Source organism: Micropterus salmoides, unplaced genomic scaffold (genome assembly GCF_014851395.1).
Source record: "Micropterus salmoides isolate LMB-PRFRI ecotype aquatic unplaced genomic scaffold, ASM1485139v1 Ms_hic_scaffold_3320, whole genome shotgun sequence".
NCBI lineage: Eukaryota > Metazoa > Chordata > Actinopteri > Centrarchiformes > Centrarchidae > Micropterus > Micropterus salmoides.
In genome coordinates, this window is record NW_024042619.1 from 1 (window position 1) to 7037 (window position 7037).

General features: G+C 38.8%; 1 long non-coding RNA gene across 1 annotated transcript; it reads right to left on the reverse strand.

Moving 5' to 3' along the window:
• Positions 1-2766: 2766 nt before the first annotated feature.
• LOC119884262 lies at positions 2767-5920 on the reverse strand. Its single transcript, XR_005440965.1, has 4 exons — positions 5634-5920; positions 5058-5206; positions 2881-3052; positions 2767-2797 (listed from the first exon to the last, which is right to left on the reverse strand). It is a non-coding gene; the product is annotated as an uncharacterized LOC119884262 (long non-coding RNA).
• Between the last annotated feature and the right edge of the window lie 1117 nt (positions 5921-7037).

Consider the following 7037-nt stretch of genomic DNA (forward strand, 5'->3'; position numbering starts at 1 on the left):
TCGATTTATTTGAACACAGCTTTTAACAAAAATCATAATTAAAAAATAAATGAAAAAACAGCATGACAGCATGTTAGGGTGAAACCATTGAAAGTGTGTAACGCGGCTCCTCCTCATCTAAAGTAGTCACATCCGCAAGCAGGATGCTGGGCCCGTAACGCAAACTTGACATCTCATAGCAGGTATTTAACTCATTGAATTACAGACCAATGTGTGACATTACACATGGTTGGCACCTGGTGAGAACTGGCAGGCCGGCTCCCATGTCTCCTCCCAGATTTTCCACTGTAGTATCAGTAAAAAAATAACATTAGAACCATTTTAACAATAGTTTCACAGCATAAATTTTTCAAAAAATATTGTACGGTCTTGTATTTCATTGTTTTATAAAACCTATACATATAGTGCTTGATGAAATGTAACAGATAAACATCAGCCACTCTCATAGATAAGTCAGAGAAAGTCAATAGCTGACATCAGTCAACAAGGATGAGCTTGGCCGATACTGATGTTCTGCCAATATATTGGTGAAGGTCTACTTCCTACATAGACATTACACCGGGGGAATTATGCATAGTACTGAAAGAGCAAGTGGCTAACCTGTAGACAATTTTGACACTGCATTTATTCCACCCTATACCAATTGGTATATTGGTATATACCCTATGGGTCTACAATTACAATATTGTGCAACATTTGAAGCAATTTGTGTTGATTTAATCTTGATTACAGCTCATGAAAAAAATTTAAAAATAAAAAAATCAATCAACTCACTACATTATAATAAAGAGGAAACAGAAATGTCGACCTTTCAAAATAATGAACAAATCTGACTTATCAAAAATTGTTAATGCATACACTCTATACTTGGTGTGGCTGCTTTTGCACAAATTCCTGCATCGGTGGGTGTGGTGTGGAGGCCATCAGTGTATGGCATTGCTGAGGTGTTATAAAAGCCCATGTTGCTTTGATAGTGACCTTGAAGTTGTCTCTAATGTTGGGTTTGGTTTCTATCTTTGTCCTCTCTATGGGGTTCAGGTGAGAGTTAAGCACAGCAATACCATGCTAAGCAACCCAGTTACTAGCAGTTTTCGCACTGTGGCAGGGGCAGAGTCCTGCTGGAAAAGGATATCAGCATGTGCGTAAAGCTCGTCAGCAGATGGAACCATGCTCTAAAATCTCCAGGTAGAAGGCTGCATTGACGCTGGACCTAAAACCTAGTGGACATGACAATTCTCTCAACGCTGCTTTTTGGTTGCAAAACTTTGAGACCCACCTGTACATTTAAAGTTGTGTGCTACAATATAAATTTCAACCTTTATCCACTACCTATGAGATGGTAAAAAGTGGAAAAAGAGTACATGTATGAAGGCAATATAAACCAATATAAGCAGTACTTACCATGCAGAGCAAGGTAACCATTTCACCCTTACTTCCTCTTGCCCCTACAGAAAGACAAAAATATAATCAGGTTTTGAATTTCATAATTTTTGGGGCAAGGCCACTTGGCCTTCAGTTGAACTTAAATGGACTCAAATTACCAATGCTTAAATGGTCAGTATTTTGTGATATGTGAAATGCCAGATGAGCCACAGACAATGGAGAGATGATCAGACAGCCTAATGAAAAATATATTTCTTACCTCATTTATCCTTCGTCCTGTTATGGAGTCATATTTGAAAACTTTTTGCCTACTACATTTCCGGCAACCTTAAAATGACAATAATAATAATAATAATATTAATTAACCATAAATGTAAAAAAAACCTGGAAATTAACTTAAAGTTAAACTTAAAGTTTCATAAAACCTGGGGAACAACTTTAAGCATTGTCCTTGAACTTTGAAAACGTCGGAATACATATATAAAGGGCCATTCACACCAAAAACTATAACTATATAAAAAAATATTGTTCTCGTTAATATGATAAACTATAACGAGATTGAGAACAATATTGTTGGGGATCGCTTTTAAAGCGATTTTGAGAACAATAAAAAGAAGAGCTAACAACCAATAGGAACCCATCACATCTTAGCCATCACATTTATTAACACAAGGTGAGACTTTGCTTATAGCTGGTCAGTCTGTCTGGACGCTTTTATCGTTATAGTTCCTGGAATGAACTGCTCTTTAGCCATTAGATTCAGTGATTTCATAGCCGAAATTTAGCCTAATTATCCTACTGCCTGGCCTAAAGGTTATTGAAGCAGATTGTGAACAGTGATAGGGGGGGATAAGCTACCTGGGCTGCCCACTGATGTGTGCGTGAGTGTGTGTGTATTCATCTCTCCTCAAGTGTGTATTGCTCATTGCTTTACTCCTAGAGTGTGCGTGTTCAGTACTGAAAGGTATGCGTGCGAGGACAAACTCCTTTGTGTATCAGACTGGCCACTGAAAATTACTCACATTAACTACGCTAATTGACTGCACTTAAATTCACCTAAAGATTTCTGTATTTCATGAATAATGATTACAAAAAGGAGAAATTCATACATAGTGTGCTAAGACCACAGTTAACTTACACTTTCTTTTTGGGGGGGGTTGTTCCTTCACAGGGAGAGACAGGTGTAAATATAAATATAAAATGTCTCCTTTTCCTGGGCCTGAGGGTGTGGATCGGCGGGCCTGAGGGTGGATCGGGCTGGGCCTGAGGGTGTGGATCGGGCAGGGCCTGAGGGTGGGATCGGGCTGGGCCTGAGGGTGTGGATCGGGCAGGGCCTAGGTGTGGATCGGCAGGGCCTGAGGGTGTGGATCGGGCTGGGCCTGATGTGGATCGGGCAATGTCGTCGTGGAGTTCCCTACAAATTGCATGAGTATGTTAATTTTCAATATTTCACCATCATAAAAAAAACAGGCATGACTTAAATTACACAAATCCTACCTTCTTTGATCAATACAAAATTGTAGGCCTTTCTCATGGTGGCCACAATTTTTAGGTTGTCCTCAGTGGGTAGCAGATGGGTCACCACATCAGACACCCACTTTCCAGAGGCCTTATCTTTCTTTGCGAAAAATAGAATTGGGACATAGCCTAATGCACTTAGTTTTTTCACCTGTAATAAATGCAGACAGCAAACATTAGTTATTCCCACTGCATTACTTTCCACCCAATTGGAAAACAAATTTGCATTAAATACATTAGTGCTACTGTTTCTAATATCGGGCTACACAACTTACATGACCAACCTTAACAGCTTTTCCCCTTAGAAACAACATTACATGATGTTTTATTAACAAAGTTCGGGAGGAGCACGTTCAGATAATTAAACCCAATTAGACACGAGTGGAGCAAACTCTGCTAATCAATCCAATCAACGAGTTAAGAGGTGTATATATAACAACAAGCTTACCTCTGTCCGTTGACAGTTTGACAGCATCCCTCCACCACCCCATCTCCTCACTTCTAGCCCTAAATACTTTTATAACAATGGGGGAAGTACTCTGGGTTCAGGCAAAAATCCTGAGCTTGGAGACCCCCCCCGGACCGCACGCCAAATACTCATAATCTTTACTCTGTTAAATTGATGTAAGTGTGAACTCGTGAAATATGTACTCTATACCAGTGGTTCTCAAAGTGGATTTGTTTCGAATGAGAAAGTTGTGCTTAATCGTTAAGAAATGCTTATCAATGACGATGTAATGATCTAGAATCTACATATAAACTCTTGATTATGAATGCACTAATAAATTAAAACATTAACATTGAACTTTTTTTGTGATTATGATTAATCAAGTCAATCTGTTGTGAATCACTTCACTCAGGTCATGATGAACCATTCTTCCTGCTGCTTAGCTTGGCTTATTTGCCATTAAGATAGCTGATGAACATGGATAAATGTTTGAGTCAGTCCACATCATTAAGTGATTCAAAATCCAAAGTTGACTAAAGACCAAGTAAGTACACACCAAGATAAAAATGGCATCAAAGTATACAAATGGTAGCAAGCATATGCTTAATTGTTTTAATTATGAGGGGTCCTTGGAAATTCTTCTCCACACAAAGGGTCCTTGGCACAAACAGTTTGAGAACCCCTGCTCTATACAACCAATATTCATCTAATGTTGTGCTGGATGCTGGTGGTCAAATAGTTAGCAATCTGGGATTCTAAAGGGAACACAAAAAGTCCTGACACCCTTCAAAAATAATTATATTGATTGGACACACACAAAACAAAATATGATAAAATACATTTTGACTGGACTAACTCTTTATGGCCACCTATCCACCTGATCCAAACACTCTCCTCCCCCCCTTGGTCGGTCTACCTGTCTCTGCCCACGGCAAATGTAGATTGGGGGACTAACAGAAACACTCATTTGGGAACGCCACCAACGGACATAAAATAGCCAGCTGCACTACAGAACCTGGTCTCGGTCCTACTCCAGTAGGTATAGTCGAATCCTTTCCACTTTTAACCCGACATTAATCTCCCCTGTAGTAATTCAAATACTTTTTTAAGTTGTGTCTTTGAAATAGGACACCTGGAATATGGCCTTGCTTTTAACAACACATATGTTGCACACAGCATGGCTTTCACACATGTCCTGAGTTATTCTGTCACATCATCATGCACTTTCTCTAAAATGAACACAGCGCAAGGCACTATAAGTGTGCGATGCAATATTCACATGCTAGGGGTGGTAGTGCAAGGTAAGAGCATGTTATCTACTTACATAATCATGCAAGACTGTCTTTAATAGTGACTCTGGATCTGAATTCTGTGATCTGCCTTTAGCAGAGACAGAAACTTCAGTAACACGCATACTGAAGTACCTGTGTGGTACTAAAGCAAGGTTATATTTGCAATGTAGCCGGTAGTACATGTAAACAAATGTACATGAGCGCCTGGTCAAAAAGAAAGTCTATTCTATGCATGTCAAGCAAATTACAAATTAATTAAATAATATGTTACACCAATGCCATCTATGACTACCTCAAATTCATTCACTGACAAATTCAACTTATTTTTGTAAAATGAGGCCCTTGCCCTATCACAAAATATTAATGAAAGTGAAACAAATCATATTGCTTAATGAAATATGAGCATTTCTACTTACTGCAATATGGGCAGAGTCCACCACTCTTCCTGCATTTCTGTTTTTTAGGACCCTTTCCCCCCACTTCCTGTCCAGGGTCACTTTTTTGGCCGCTACTTTCTTTTTTGGGAGATGGCTGCGAAACAAGAGCTGCAGGTTTTGCGGCTCACCTGTGTTAGTAAAAGTATACCAAAGTCAGATCCACAGTCACAGAGAAGAAGTAGAATCAATATACAGTTTAATTGGCTGTATACAGGAAAGAGAGGAACACACAAAGCACAATGCAATTCAGAATATGCATCTCTAGATTGACACAGGATTATTATTATTATTATCATACAGTGAAAGTGGCAGATGTAGGAGACACCCAGGCTAAATCAATGTTGCCTATGGCATTTGGTGCAAAACAAGCAATCAAAATTGATATCAACCAGATGCCTTAAATTATCACTGTTTTGTAACACAGAACACTTATCATACAGGGTCGTTTAGTAGGAGTATACTTTAGTGTCCAATTGACCTAATAATAGAAATGTATAACATTTAAAACCACATATTTGAATACTGGACATAATGCTCTATTTGACTTTCCCTCACCTGGTTAGGTGCTTGGCAGGAGGGGCAAGGCCTGAACTTCTTTCGAGAAATCTACACCACACACACACACACACACACACACACATTTTCTAGAGTGCACTTAAGACAGTGTAAACAAACACAACATAACTTATTGGCATAATTGCTTTCTACCAAAACAATGAGAACGATTGAGCAGCTAACTTTAAGGTTAACTGTTTAGTGTTTAGTGTCACTGCAACAATAACCATGCACTTATATCAGTCTCTATGCCATGAATTTTCTACAGGATAGTTGAGGGCTATGTAATAAAATCTGAAAATCTTACATTCCCCTATGATTGTACCTTACATGATAATATGCGACAAAAAACTGAATTCAATTAACTTAGCTAACTTTGCTAGCTTGCACATTTGGTGCAGTTCAAGCTATATTTTTATAATGTCTTCTATCATTTCTCGTCATAAGAAAGGGCCACCTTACAAATCTAAAGTTTCTAAACACAATTTCTTGTCCTGATCCAACCGTTTTTTGTGTAAATGTAAGAAGAGGATCCATCTCTATTAATGAACCCTTCTACTTACCCAGTGGAAAATCGCAATGGACCTTGGGATCGCCCATACGGTGACGTCAGCGTTATTAATTTAGAGGATTTAGTAAAAATAATTTTTAAAAAATGATTAATTGAACACAATCGTAGCATATTAAAATCAACAAACCTCCGATAGAAATACGTTATCCAGCATGCTCTAGTGTTTTACCTATGATAAGAAAACGCTTTAAAACTGCATACTTGCACGCGCATTGAGCGTTAAACTCACCTTTTAATTACGTTTTACCTGCAGTTGTGCGTTGCTTTGGTCAAACTCACCTCTGAATGCCGTTTTACCTGCAGTTGAGTGTTGTTAAACTCACCGCTGAATGTGGTTGCACACCATGTGCGTTGTTAAACTCACCGCTGATGAACGCGCTTAACTTTTGAGGGCCCTTTGATATCAGATTGCGAGGGTTTTTAAACATCAAACACCAGTTGGAGGGCATTTGAATCGCCCTGGTATAGATAATTTTTGGTAGCGTATTCCTTTTTATTTTTATTTATTGTTGTCTCGACCCACAAGGCAGACAACGGGTTGCGGTGGTGATCGACCCAAGACGTCAAATTTCAACACTGTTGATATATATATATATATATGAGAGAGAGAGAGAGAGATGCAACTTTGATACATTTGATAGATACATATCAGCACATGTATAACCAGGGCTGGAAATTAACACCACCAAGCGCCAAATGCAGTTTGTTTTTTTTTTGTTTGGCGGCTAAATGTTGGAAGGCTACCTGCCACATTGGCGGGTAAACGTATCTCCATATAATATATGTTTGACGGTAGCTAAGAGCGGATCAGCGTTGTTTTTTGATGTATGTCG